Source organism: Antennarius striatus, chromosome 11, assembly GCF_040054535.1.
Source record: "Antennarius striatus isolate MH-2024 chromosome 11, ASM4005453v1, whole genome shotgun sequence".
NCBI lineage: Eukaryota > Metazoa > Chordata > Actinopteri > Lophiiformes > Antennariidae > Antennarius > Antennarius striatus.
In genome coordinates this window covers 10,858,750-10,874,300 of record NC_090786.1, presented here as the reverse complement: position 1 = coordinate 10,874,300, position 15,551 = coordinate 10,858,750, and the positions used below count along the sequence as shown (strand labels likewise).

Genomic DNA, 15,551 nt, shown 5'->3' with positions numbered 1-15,551 from the left:
AATGGTCTGCACTGTTAAATGGAACCATATTCTTCATGGGCAAAGAGAGCACTGTGAATTGAAAACGATCACATAATGTGCTTTCAGATAGCGTCTCTGAAAGGTATTAAGGTCTGGCCAGCATGTGTGTCATATTAAACTAAAGGGAAAAATGGCAAAATAAGCCTATCTTCAGACCTCACCACGTACAGTATATGCTGATGAGCCAACGTTTTTCAAAGAAACAGTTTGGAAAAGAAATATTTATACAGTAAACCAGCAGCTCTCAGCCTCAGAGTGGCTGAAACCTGATAAAAATATCACAGTTTGCTCCCTGCATGACGAGAAGTAAAACAACACAAAATATAAAATCAGTAAGAGAAAAATCCATGTTTTCGTTGCATTATTTATTAATGTTTAGATTCAATACTAGTAATATGTAAACTATGACAACCGACCCAGAACGATAACCTGGATTATTATAATTGTCTAAGACAATTAAAAAATAAAACAGAACCACTCCAGCAGGTATAGTCTATTGTATTTGCTCCCCCTCCATCCTCTTCTGAATCACCATGAAGGTCTTGCTTGCCTCATTTCATGGCCCACTTGAAAAATCACAAGAACAAGCCTCTCCTGACCTGTTTGACCACCAAAAACTCTCCTATTGCCACAGCTTACACGTGGTTAATCTTCCCAGTTGTGACATTATTAACAGCACCACCCACAGACGACAATACAGGGTGCTACAAAAGAAAGAGAGGAACAGATGCTGTAGATTGCCAACTTGACTACATCCATACCCTGCTTTTTTTTTTTTTCCAATGGAGCATCTGCCACCTTGCTTTCAGCGTTACCACCCACCCAGACCCCATGGTATGTGCAACACCACCGCATCACCTTCTCAATATTGTGCCTGTTGATCAAACACCTAATCAATTTAACAACTGCGGTTACCATTTCCATCCAGCACAAACATTTTACCCCACCCACAGATCAGTTTTCTCTTGACTTGATCTTCCTGTTTCTCCTCTCATGCCTTCATCTGCACCCCTCCACATGTGCACTCTTTCATGTCAGTCAATGACCTGTCCAAACGATGAGAAAGCGGCAATGCTTATGATGAAAATGCATGTGGAACATATGAAGGGGACATCTCTGCACTAGCTTGAAGAAGGACATTAGATTTATGACTTTTTGATCTATAGTTTCACACAGATAGACCATACTTTTAAATATTAAAATAATGAATACATTTGTGACAGATAAATGTTATGCTAAATTTAATTTAAAAATAAAATCCACACAAAATTAAATGTCATCAGGCACATGACTTCACCCTTAAGCAGTGGACAATAAGAGTATACTTGTTGGGGATTTAAATAAAAACTGGCCATTCTATAATTATTACCATCTTAATATGACCTTTAATGTTAAACTGACCCAGTGTACTCACTTTCTGTATTTATTGTAGAATATGAAAACTTTATACCATATTACCCACTTCATACAAAGCTGCAAAAGAAGTACATGATTGCAAAAATTATAAACACAAATTCAAATGTTTTCAAACAAGCACTTCTGCTGCTATTCTCTCATTCCCCCTTTTCTGGATAAAACCCTTCTTCCCCTCGGCCTCTGGTTTGCATTAGTTGTACCTACACTGAACAGAGGGAGGTGCTGCTGTGTTGTCTATTTAACATGCTCCTGGACCTTCTCCTTGCTCCCTCTCTCAGTCTTACTGCTGTGTGTCTGCGCATCAAACTGAGCGTTGTTTTAATTTGCTCGGCCCAGGGCATATGCTGAGTGTTCACGTGATGATTGTCTTCGTGCAGTGTGAGTTATCACCACAGATCATGATAATGTAGCACAAATTTAAAGACTAGGGAGAACCATAGATACTGTGATGATAATGCTCTGGTGGACAGAAAGAGTGGGCCGAGAGAGAGAAAGAAAAAAGTGTGTGTGTGTGTGTGTGTGTGTGTGTGTGTGTGTGTGTGTGTGTGTGTGTGTGTGTGTGTGTGTGTGTGTGTGTGTGTGTGTGTGTGTGTGTGTGTGTGTGTGTGTGTGTGTGTGTGTGTGTGTGTGTGTGTTTAGAGAGAGGTATGGGTGGTGGCAGAAAGCAGAAGCTCTGTTGGATGTCATTATGAAGGATGATTCTGGAACTCGATAATACATCACACCAGTGCTGTCTGTCTTCTCCTTTTCTGCGTTGTTATGCGAATAAATGCTGATAAACCCAGAGGCAATAGTGATTATTACTTGCAACATATCACCATGAGAGAAGGAAGCAGGAGAAAGATGGGGGGAGGGATGGAAAGGGATGAAAAAACACAAAGAGAGCCACACGGAGCACATAAGCAACTCCATAGTGGGGCTCCAGAAAATAAGAGATAAAGAAAAGTGAATCGGAGATGGCTGATATATTTAGCTGTTTTTCAGATGCAACTGCAAAAAAAGTTTTCAAAGTTTTGCAAGCTTGGCTGTCAGTTTCTAATTTGATGAGAGTACCTTACTCTTGTGTCAAGTGATCTAGATAGACTTCACTGAGATGATGCAGGCTGCTGGAGTGTGATGTATCAAAGTACTTCAAGTAACTATTATTCACCAACCATTACTTTCCCCTTGTGCGGACTGGTTCAGAGGCCTTAACCCTGAACAGCTCATCCTGACAGAGGTGATTCCTGCTTTGCTTCACCTCACCTCCCTCCTTAAGACTGACCAGCAATACAATCTAATTACAGGCGCGCTACAGAGGGAGACCAGTGTAAACACCAGCCCTTTTTATCTCCTTATACATCTGGACAAGTAGACAAAGTGCTAAAAGGAAATAAATGTGGCCTGACAGCCACATCAAAGAGTTCAGCCAGAGGCTTACTGCTACTTAGGGCACAGGAATGTTGTTGCTAAGCATCCGCCCGCAACCTATCAGGGTGCAAAGAGGGCCCTGTCCTGCCTTAGAGAGGGAAAAGGGGAAAAGAGAAAAATGAAGAGAGAGAGGGAGGGAAGGCAAGGGGAGGGAGGCTGACATTGAGGGGAGGCTAGGGACTCAAGGAGATTTTTGTAGCTTAAAGCAATTGTTGGAAGAAACAAGCCTTCTGTTTTGTTATCTCTTGACACCATTTCTGCTTTTGTGCTTGCAAAAGACATGTATAAAAATGTCTTTTGATATGTTTTCTCTTTGGGTCTATATCAAAATATTTCTTTTGTGTCTGTGCATGGAACTTTTTTCAAGTCTTGTCTCTGTAAACTGGTGCTGCCTTCTGATCATGTTAGAGATCAGAGGAGACACAACTTGTGAACTTATTTGAGTTAACATTTAATGCTGGCATGACACGTTTATTTCTTCACTTGAATTTTTTTTTATCATTCATGTCTCGTACTTCTAAAGTTCGGAGTTGCAATCCACGCAATACTTTTTGAGAAATAAACAGTGAAAAACAAAGGATCACAAGATCATAGTGTCTTACAGCATGTAATGGCAATGATGAAATGAAAAAATGCTCCAATTCTCCAACACATATCTCTTTCCTAATACACATGGAAGACAAACAGATCTTAAAAACATAGATTTTGCTCAAAACAAAGAGTAGAACAGTAGTTGATTAATTGAAATATTTCTTTTTCAATTTACGATCTTATAGATCAGGGGCAGAGAAAACATGATGTATTTTAGATGTCGTGTGTCTGAAAAGTATTAATTCTGCTTTCTTAGGTAATGACAGGGCGAAGAACATCTGAAGTAACGGTGCATGTGTTTGTGGCTGCCACGGCAGTCCTTGGCTCAGCGGGAAGATCGCTGAGCGAGTGCTTAATGATTTACCAGTTCTACTCCAATGAACTTCGACTCTATAAATGTATCATATGATCACTGATCACAAGAGCAACAGTTCAGATGTTTCGCTCAGGGCACAAGGCACACAGAGAGAACCAGCAACAGCAAGCATTGCCATTTTGTGCACGGCTAAAAGTCATACAGGCAAAGGTTGAGTGCCATTTGATGTTAATCATCCGTAGCTATGACTCACAGATGGTAATGAGGCTGTTTTGTTTTTGGGTTGAGACTTAAATATTCAGCCATTTCTTTGAGTGTCAGATACTTAAAGACAGAACATAATTCTCCATTACCGTTATGTGGTGTACATAGCTAGAGGCCATCTTTATTTTTAAATTTGGGTGAGCATGACCTTTCCAATGGTTTCTTTATGAATAAAAAACAAAGAAACAAACAAAAATAGCAGACAAAATATATAGTTTTGTTTTTCAGTTCTATTATACATATATATATATATATATATATATATATATATATATATATATATATACATACATACATACATACATACATACATATGTATGTTTAAATAAATACAATATATATAATATTTTTATATAGAAATATTTTTAGAAGTTTTTTTTGTCTCTAAAGCAAGAGAAAGAGGGAGATTTGAACAGTCTGAAGTACCTGTGACCACATCTTCATTCCTCTTCTTTAAATGGTGCAAATATTTCCATCTTACCTACACCAACTATGAACTACATGAAAACAAATATGCATGAAACCACAGCATCCAAGGCATGTGACACATCATGAGCCTTTCTGTTCTGATTAGGGGCTGTAACTAACGTCAGGGCTGTTTTCTAGAGTGTAGGATGTTTAATAATTGAAGACACAGGGAGAAGGCCTGTCACACCGGCTTGTCTAGAATGTTTCCTATACAATTAGATGCTGAGAGACATTTGAAGAAGACCCATGAAAAGAGTCACAAAAAGTGACATGTGAACTTAAAGGAAATTAGCTCTTCACACGAGTGAAATGTGAAGGTTACTTAGCAATGCTTAACTCAGACTGCGGATGTGTGAAGTGCGTCTTTGACTCATCTAGGCTGCAAAGATACGTAGACTGCGATTTTCTTTACTTTGAGTCGGCTTCAGTCAGTAAGATCACAGAAGGAGTGAAAACTAATTTTGACTCAAGGCATACGGGGAAAAAAAGAAAAAGAAAAAAGTGAGATGTGTCGAAATAATGAGATCTCTTGATCTCGATGTTTTCTGGGAAGATATGGGATGATGCAGACAGATGTGCAGCTCACATCTGCAAGTGTGTGCACATACACACACAAATACAAACTCAACACTTTACCACTACTTCAAAACACAAAATATAAATGAGTGCATGCATTTACATTAAAAATCTTACACACACCATTCCACGTTACTTGAATGAACCTTAATGTTCGTGAAGTGACATGCTATTAAGGAAAAGAAAAATCATTATTGATTAGGTGATTAATACTTTTATTGTGTAAATTTATCACATCCACAGCTTTTTAAGTTTGTGAACTCAAAATTGTTCTTTGGCATAAATCCATATTAACATATTTAATTTATTTTATCCACCTAATTTACAAACTTTAATTATTTCTATAAGACTAACTGACAACACTAAAAATATAATGGTGACAAGGAATCCACTGAAAATTTGATTCATCTTTCCTTAAAAATCTTACATGACAACCTGTAAACACAAATAATTAAATCGCTCCCTATCCATCTGTGCTCGCCTTCAAACCTATGACAACCTTTCCCCCTTATACACATCTCTGGGTTCCACATTGCAATGATAACACTGTCATCTTCCACACCTATCGTAAGTCACAGGCAAACGACCCAGATCCTCCGTCGCGAGACAGAACCCTCTGCGGGCCTGTAAGCTGTATCATTACACCATGTCATCTTTATGGCACAGAGCAAAGCCCAGCTCTCTAATTACACTCTGCCTACTCCATTTACCCAGACAGCGACAGAGCAGCAGGCAAACAATGCATTAAAAATGGAGTGCCTCCCCCTGCTCTATGGATGCTTGTGTTGTTCTGCTGGTGGCTGCCGTTGTCCCCCGCTTTTTGTTATTGTTCTCGTTTCTCGAAAAGCTGTGGAGGAGAGATAGTAGAGGGCCCGCGACTCAGCGCCTTCCCCTCTGTGACTTCCCCACCTCTTCTCTCCTCCAACCCTTCCACCAGAAGGACTTATGAAGGTGAGCTGCTATGTGACAGGCCAGGAATAAGAGACAAACCTGGACAAAAATTAAATAAAAAGTAGCTGTCTTAAACAGTAATTGCACTCCTTTGCTGAGCATGCTTTCAGATATATAAACCTGATTTACTGTCAGCGTTGCTGCCACAAATCAGAGGGCCCTCTGAGAAACACTCGTGCTATGAAATTGTTTAATCTCATCAAGTTCTGCTTTCACAGCAGGCCATAAATCACATAGTCTTTGTTATCATAGACCTCCATGAGCGCCTCTGAGGCAGGCAATGGATCGTGGGTATATATAATCTTGACTGCGCAAACAGCAGGGTCTGAGCAGCCTGAAATACTTTCATATTAGCCGTGGTGCAGCTGGCGGAACACAAACGCCCTGATGGATATCTCATTTCCTGCTCTCTACATCTATATCTAGCAAATTATTACTGTATAAATTTCTTGTCAACAGAAACGGCCAATTATTTAAGTTAAAAATCCAGTGGTGATCAGATCAGCACGCAAAACAAGAGAGCCAGGGTAATTTTCCACTAAGTGAATTTACCGTAGGGGTCACTGTAATGAATGATTTTAAACTTTGCCATAAAATCTCAGACAGGCCAATGTCTACACGGGAGCCTAAGTGCCGACAAGCCCCTGACATATTTGCATAAAGGGTATTTATGTGAGAACGCTGGAGGACGACAGCTGTGCCTTGGAAATAAAGTTTACAACTACAAAACAAAATGTCCACCAACCTCTGCCTCCACAGTATTTCATCAAAGACAAGCATGGAGGATTGGATAGAGTTCATAGGGCTGTGTTTGGTATTTAAGATACAACATATACACATTTAAGAGAGCTCGCAATCTCAATGAATTATTCATATTGTATGAGGGGTTTGGGTGTTTGTGGTGATGGGGGGCACAGTTGTTTATTCAGGTTGGACCATTTATCAAACACTGAGGATCCCACGGCAGGGATGAGCTCAGAGATTTATCTGTGTTTGGGCTCCAAAGCAGATAAATCAAGGGGTGTAATCATGCTCTGAGTGGCCCAGCTGTGACCCCATGGTGAACTAATGACACAGAGATAGCTAAGTCCTTCTTCCTGTTCCTGGGTTAGGCCCTAGGTTAGCCCCCAGCAGACGTAAAGCTAAAGAAAGACATGGCCGCACAGAAAAACCAAGGTGAAACTTCATGTCCTGTTTACACAGCACCCTCTAACAGGATTACTTGCCCGCTACCAAAAGCAACAGTGTTGGGACAAAGCAAGAGCAGAAGGCTACTGTATAACAATGTTTGCTCAGACAAAAGCAACGACTATCGATTGCAAGTATACAAGTAACGAGTTCACAAGCTGCTATTCACAACGTAAAAGATACTGCTCTTCGGTTGAGGATGTCACCCGTTCCCTTCCAGAGCACAGGCTTTCTCCTGGACTGAGCCTGCTCTGATTTATCATGTCTTCTGCTAGCAGCCTGTCCACTGATTAAGCCAGTGGAACTTTGTTTCACTCTCCTCTCTCTTTAATCTGTCTCTCAGAGAGATAAATTAGCCAGTGCCGTGCCAGCTCCTTCTCTCTTTACCTCCCTCTCTCCATCTCTTCCTTTAGCTCGCCGCTTCTCCCTCTGTTTATCTTCTCTGTCTGTCATGTATTGAGAAGAGAGCAGACACATCTGCTCCTACGCTGCTGCAGGAGATAGGGCTGGGCTACATCCCTGGTCAGATTTAGCCAAGAGTGTCTGTGAGTGAAAACGAGAGAAAGAGTGTGTTTCTCCTCTCCTCTTCTCTCCTTGACAACATACAGTCAAACAGTCTCCCTCTCCTTGGCCGGGCTTATGCTCTTTGTTGTTAGCTAATAAATCAGGGAGTATTTATGATCTGCAATCCCCTTCCTTAGTCTTTTAATGGTGACACGTTTGTGGGTGAATTAAAGCAGGGTTTTATTCACTAGGCTGCGGGCCAAAGTGAGGCCTGGGTGCCTCTGACTGTGAATGTTTTCCCTTCTCCTCTCTTGCCCAGGTGGTAAATCACACTCATTGTCAGCCAGCGCTAAGTTAGTGTACGTCATTGGGGAGAGCAGGAAGCACTGGGCATAATTCTGTCCATCAGTTTAATTTATTGTATCAGTAGCTTTGTAATCTCCGTCTCATAAATTAAAGGGTTGACAGACAAGAATTTGGTTTTAACGGCAGTGTTCATCAAGATTTTGGCAGGCAATATTCCTTATTTCGCTTTTTTCTGCCCTCACACTCGGCCATAATAGAAATTAAAACCTCTCAGTGTAAGGGTTATGGTAGAGTGCTATTTCCTTTTTTCCAAATGAGAATACAGAAATGTTTTTCTGTCAAGTTATAATTTACAAGACTTTTAATAGTGCTTATTAGAAATGTGAAAAGACAGAAGAATGTCAGAGGGAGAAAATGGAAAGAGGGGTTTCGAGGACATGGCCTTGTTTGGAGGTTTTATTTCAGGTGAAATATAAAACCTAATACAAGGGCACCACTGCAGCATCTGCTTTGCAGATAGTGCAATTGACTCTCCTTGCATGCCAGTGAATATAAATCAGGCAAGGCTTTTCAATGCTAGGCCTGACTTCTAGAGCCCAACAAATCTTTAACATGAGATTAAGGTCTCAGTGGAGTCATTTATCTTTGGGTGATAGAGAAAATATCAGAGCACTCTATGTGCAATACAGCTTCACACTGTCAGGACTGATGTGTACTAAAATGTGCAGAATGCCAGGTGTAACAGTCTAACAATTCATTATCATCATATACTGCAAATCGCTTTCCACGTGGAGACAGACTAGATTGTTGGAAACAGCTGCTTAATCAAAAAACATTAGTTAGTTATTCTTGAAGAACAATTAGAAATGTAATTACATAACAAAACATATTTAAATATGTTTTTGTTAAGGCTCCAAGGAATATAATTTCCCTCACCAAAAAAGCAGAGAGGAAAAAGGAAATGGTTTGTAGGTATTTTCATTTAATGGAAGTGAATTTAAATTAAATCAGCTGCTACGTGTTGACAAGAAAGAAAGCAGACCATAGAAAAACTGCCTGGGCCTCCATTGTGGGTTTAACCTACCAAAGGCAATGGGCGGTTTGCAAGATGTTTGCTCAGTAGATACAATTGTGCTTAGCATAAAAGGAAATGCAGACTGAGACGATGTAACAATGAACTGTATCTCCCTGTAGCCTTTTCAGCATGTTACATTTACATATCAAGCCAGCAGCCTAATATGAAAATACATTCCATCAGATGTCGCCATCTCAGCCAATGAGAGCCATCTCCGTCCTCGTATGGCTCCCACACAGTGTAGCGACAGTCAAAGTGAGAGAGGCCCAAAAGAGATGTCTCATGTCATCACCCAAGAGATAATGGAATTGTTATACACCCTTGATCACAGAAACTCTCATGGCATCTTGCTCTCTTTTTCACTAATTCTTTGTGTCTGTGCTCTCTGCTCTTAAAGCATGTAATGCGCTATCTCTCCCACACATGTGTATGTACGCGCGTTCACACACAGCGCACAAGTGAAAATTCCAGCACACTTCAGTGCGATGGCTCCTCTTCTCTTTCAGGGTTTCATCTCAATAGCTTTTTATCTGAGGACTTCAATTTGCAAGCTTAGCTGGAAGGCAGCTCCTCCTGATATGTTAATTGCAGGGTACTTAAGCACTAAAAGATTAACATAAAACCCTTTGGAAACAAGCTAATAGTTTATGATAATTTGTGCATGGCCTTTGTCTGTCTATCATTACCTTGCCTCTAGCGGTAATTTTATCAAGGGGCTGTACAATATCATTTAAACAAGTTCACTTCCAGATAATTAATAGCAGAAACTGCGCTATTCAATTGTGCCACACTGGTGCCATTAACAATATGGCATTTAAGCTATAATTAAAGTATTTTATTTTATTAACCTATTCATAACATTGTGTAAATGATGACACAGTGGCAGAGGAAGGGGCTTTTTACTCTTGCTGAATTATCAGGGTAATTCAAAAGAATCCATGGTTGTCTTTGAAGTTGATAAGCGTTTAATAATTAACAAAATAATGGATATGGAAAAATAAAATGAAACTAATTTCGGGGGTGGGTGAATGGGTACAGCATCCTTCCCACACACTGAGATGATACCCTTCTAGGAGACTTGCACACCAGCATGAGGAATCTGCTGAGATGACAGATCAGAATGTATGGTGTTTGCCAGGACATGGATATTTAAACAAAGACAAAGGTTTTAACCTGGATTTGAACATTTGTGATTGGGGAGATGAAAAGTTTCCAAGAGAAGAGAAAGAAAAGATCTCAGCAGAATGACCTCACTAAGACACACGTAGAAAACCACAGTGTAAGATGCTGACATGCTGGATAAAATTACAGATCTACAGACAAAGAATAGCTCTTGATAAAGATCAACCATCATAACTGTCATAAATATGCCAAGCAGCCATTGATTTAAAACTGTCACCTACCAACCAGTGCCAAATCCTTCTAAAAACATTAAGCATGATTATGTAGGCAGTGTAACTCAACACAGATGCTTGCACAACACATGCAGACTGTACTTGCCTACGAACCTTTATGTGCTTGATAGAGACACATTAGCCCCTTCATAAACGTGCACACAAACACACACAATTTCTTTTTCAGACACACCATCCCTCTCATGAATAATGCAATAAGCCCTTTTACCCAAAATCTCAAATAGCAATTCATTCATCTGCATACCTAGAGCCTTGCGAAATGATTGGCCTGCCATTACCACTGGAAAAAAGAAAAAATGTTCCCCAAACAATTTGCCTCAAAAATGAGACAGGAATGATTCTGTTCTTTTCAATGAAAGAGACAGGCCCCTGTGCATAATGATGTTAGCGTAATGGGGTGACAGATAGACTAGGAGACCATGACATTAGCATGAGAGACGCACCAGTGAGCAGCCGCTCAACTGTGGTCTCAGAGGGCCCTCAGACATAGATTCTGAACATCGTTTGTCTTGCAGCTTTACAAGCCTGACAAATGAAGACAAGCTGTGTTTTCGTGCCAAGCAATATACCATTCCACTTTAGCAAACTCTTGACTTAATGATGGAGGGATAGCAGGTTCTGCACACAAACCAACCATCTCTTGTCATTTAAGTGAAGAATAACCTCAATAAATGCTGTATGGAGGACAGAGGCATGACCTCTGCCTTTTGGCCATGATAGGACATCACTTAGATTTAGAGGATAAAATAATGAGAGGCAATAACTAAATATGTCTTTGGATAAAGCCTTTTCAACAGGTTGCATTCTGAAAATGAATTGAAACCAAACAAGTCAGCAGTGCAATATCCATTTCCAGACCTAATAGAATGATGACGAGTGCGACGATCAGGTGGAAAAAAAAACAGAAATACTGTACATCAGTGTGACAAATTCACAATATCAACTTTAAAATTATAATCACATATTGTTTGAGTGCCGGGAGAAATTGAAAGATACTGACAGGCTTAAACACTGTGAACACCAAATTACATTACTCTAAAATCTAGTCTTGAAAAACTGAACATGCTCAATTTTTTTACAGCTTCTAGCAGTGTAGCCAACTGTCAGAAGGCTAACAATATTTTTATCAAACTGTGGAAGTATCACAGAGTGAGTAGAATAACATGTAATAATAATGTGTTTCATATGTTTATAAGAAACGTTATGCTGCTTATAACATGCTGTCAGAGGCTGCCTGCTGCAGACATGAACCACAGCCTAAAAATGGGAGCGATCCAAAAGCCTCAATATCCACAGTCCGACGCCGTCGAAGGGAGAATGCCTCCTGTAAACATTTATCTACCCTGTGAGTGTGTGTCTGTGTGCTGTGCAGTCCGGCGACAGGAGCTTCTCTGAGGCTTAATCTGTGGCGTGACAAGACAACCTGTAATATACGAGCATCTGGCGCTCCTCTTCAAACACAGCCTTATCGCATGCTAAACATTCCCCTAGGCCAGATCAGAGCAAGAGTGGCCCAGACCAAACGAGACAAGACCTCACACCGTCTCACCGTATCCCACCCAGCCAGCGAGATGAGTGCCCAGTGCACAAGCTGGGAAAGCTCCATCAGAGAGCATGTGCATTTGTTTACAGGGAGCGTTCCATGAGTGCAGCCTCGACAACTGAGAACAACAGTGTGACGATACAGTGATGGAAATCATCTGCTCAGAGTTTTTCTTCCGCCCTACTAATCGGGCTAGAGGTTAATGGCACTAAACTCAACACAAATGGACACAATCCCTCTTCATCCACTGACTTAAACATAACTATTGAGACTAGCACTAAAGACCCGTCACTCATGAGCCTGTTGGTAGAATTTATTTTACATCAATCTCAAGATAAATAGTGATGGCCATTACAGATCTTCCGCGGGGTGACTTGAACGAGCTGCATGTGATCACTTTCCATGTGAGCGATTGCAGCATTCATAGATTGTTAGGAAATATTTAAAACAACTTTGTCAACTGCTGGCTTGTTATACAGCTATTAACAGAAGCACTCTTTCAAATTGTATCTTATATGCTTCAAAAATTGCAAACATTAAATCAAGCATACTGAGATTTATTGCCCTGAGGAGTCTTTCTCTGAACAAAATCACTCCGGTGTGGGTGAAAGTTTGTGAAGAGAAAGCTGCCCAGTTTGGAGGCTCCATTCTTTTCTCTGTGTTGTGCGCTCTGCTCGGACCACTGCCTTCAGCCAGTCTAGGGGGGGCGGGGTTGTAGACATACCCCTCTCTGGGGCCTGTACATACGGCCTGTGCCTCACTTCAAAGAGAGGGCATGAGGGCAATGTACTCCCCCTCCAACTCAGATCCATTCGGCTCACAGCCGACTCCTCAATGTGTGTGTGATTGTTTACGTGTGTCTCACTTCGACTCTCTCTAGGCCCCTCTAGCTTTCATTTCAGACCACTTTTTATCCTCTTGCCACTTTACTTTTTTTTTAAACTTTTTTTTTCTTGACAGATAAAGGAAGACATGGAAGTACATACAACCCATATCTTGTGTCTAAGTGAATGTGTAACTGCCTTTTTCATTGATGTCTTATAATGAAGCGCAAAACTGTGTGATTTCTAGAAACACTGTTGCGTAAGTCCTCGTTGTTATTCCCAAAACGTGTGCAAATAGTACTAGTGTTCAGCTAAAATCACAACAATTTTTAAAATTCTGACCTTTTCATGCTTACTGATGACTGAAAAATGTTGGCGTGAAAAAGACAAATGGGCACGGACCAACGAGAAGGAAGTATGTTGCAGGACAGAAGAAGGAAATGCATTTCAATAAGGGAGTGAAATCAGGAGTGCTGAGCTCAGTGGCTGTGACACAGGGAAGTTGGGATTTTACAAATCCCTTCTTTTTTGATCTCTTCATCTAGATCAGCTCTTCTCAAATAGGGGAACGCGGTGCGATGCCAGGGGGTGGACGTGTGTGACCCTGGGGAAACATGCTTTTTTTTTTGCCGTACTAGAATAAAGTGTAATTGCACATCCACTACAGTAGTTAGCAGTGGCGCTCTCATTGTCAGGTGTGTGCAGGGAGTATTTGCTCAAGGAAATAAGAAGAAGCGTCTGTAGCGCTGGGCTTCACTGTGACTACAGATCAGTGTGTTTACTGGCAGAGGACAGCATGAAGCCTAATAAATTAAGATGTCACTTAAAGACATTACAACCCAATTACGCTGATAAGCTGCTGGAGTTTTTTCAGCTAAAAACGTGCCGAATATTGCCAACAACCATCCCGCTTTGTGAATGCTACTTCATATAAGGTGGTGTACCAAATAGCTCAGTGAAAAAACCCCCACCAAAGCAGAGGAGCTGAAACTTTGAGCAGGAGCTGAAACCTCTCTTTGTAGCCAAAGTTCATTGTGTTCATTGTAGCCATTAATTCTGAATTCCTCATTTTGATAAAAAGAAGAGAAAAAAAAATTAACACAAATTGTTTTATTCATTTTTGTTTTGTAGGTTAAGGTGCTTTATATACTGTGTTCCTCAGTTAATGTTACTGAACTGAATTTGATTTTTTAAAAAATATTTATTGATTTCATTTAATTTTATCTTTCAGTCTCAAATGGTGCAGTAAGTTGGTCTAAATGTTACAGTTTAAATTTTTTTAAACAAATTTCAGGCAAATCATTGCGCTTAAAACTTTTCTGTTATAGACTTAAAAAACTAATGTTAATAAAATAATTTTTTGTTATAAATTGAACTTTATTTATTTTCTTTTTTGTTTTCTTTAATGTTAAGGAGACAATGTTATGCAGTGGTATACTTATAAGAATTTTATAGACAATTGATAATATTTATAGTCGCGGTGGAGAGTGTGTGTGTGGGGGGGGTTCTTCTTGCTAGAGGGGGGCGAAACAGAAAATAATTGAGAAGCACTGATCAACATGAAAGAACAGCGGCCTGCGGGATTATGCAGGACAATTGCACTTTCTCCCTGAACCCTGACTTGATCAGCTTTCATGGGGGCCCGAATCATATTCAATTAAGCAATTTTCAGATATCCTGTAATAGCTACAGCACTGATCTTAAACTCTCCCAGTGTCTCAACAGTCCCTTGCAGCCCCATTCTTGCTAATTCTTGGTTTTCTCAGGCAGTGAGCCTGTTGTGTCTGCTGACAATCTGAATGGGCCTTTTCTGAAACTGGTGCCAAATAACCCATTTACAGGATGCGTGATAAAGACATTATTTTGTTTGCCTTGACTGAATGAGCTTTTGTGTCAGTGAGGAGTTGGATTTATGTGAGATCCTCCTCAGCGCCAATGCCATTTGTGCATTTTTCTTCTATTATTTGCTATGAGGATCAATAATCCAACCAATGTAAGGCACACAATGAATCGTTGGCCAACAAATCCACTCATCTGCGAAATGATTAATCTTGACATTCAGCCCAGAAAGAGCACATGACAACATTTTTAAATACAGCCTCTTATAAAATAAACTGCTGTGTACTGTCACAGTGATTTTTATCCATGTCAGCTTAGTTGCCCTCTGTGCATTCACTAGGTACTTGATTCCAGTAAAACCTTGGATCTTAGTCTGTCTTGAGGGACTCAAGGTCTGGAGGACTTGACTGAGACAGACAGGACCATTAGCAGGCCCTGGACCAGCCCCAACCCTGACAGCCACTCACAGCTGGCAATGGCAGGCAGAGGAATAGGTCTCCCTTTTTTCAGTTTAGGCAGAAAGAGGTGAAACAAATGTCCATCACTCAATCAGCAAAGCAGGACAGATGGAGATGCACAAGTAGGGATGGAGAGACAAAGGAAAGATGGTATTTGTTCAGTCTAACTGACTGACTGGAGAAATATAAGATGTGGAGGCTGAAAGGTTAACAAACACAAGAATAGAAGAATGTTTTGAAAAGATCTGATAAAATGTAAACCCACTGTCATTCCATTCTAAATAGACAATATAAGTGTTAGTAGGACATTACTGACAAACAAGTAAAATATTAACTTATGGACACAATGTCCCAGATTTCTACTTTTAAAACTTTTTATATTTAGT

General features: G+C 40.3%; 1 protein-coding gene across 1 annotated transcript in view; it reads right to left on the bottom strand.

Annotated features, from left to right (window-relative positions):
- The window catches only part of lrmda (leucine rich melanocyte differentiation associated), a 215,657-nt gene that overhangs the window by 29,471 nt on the left and 170,635 nt on the right, over positions 1–15,551 (bottom strand). The window lies entirely within an intron of this gene.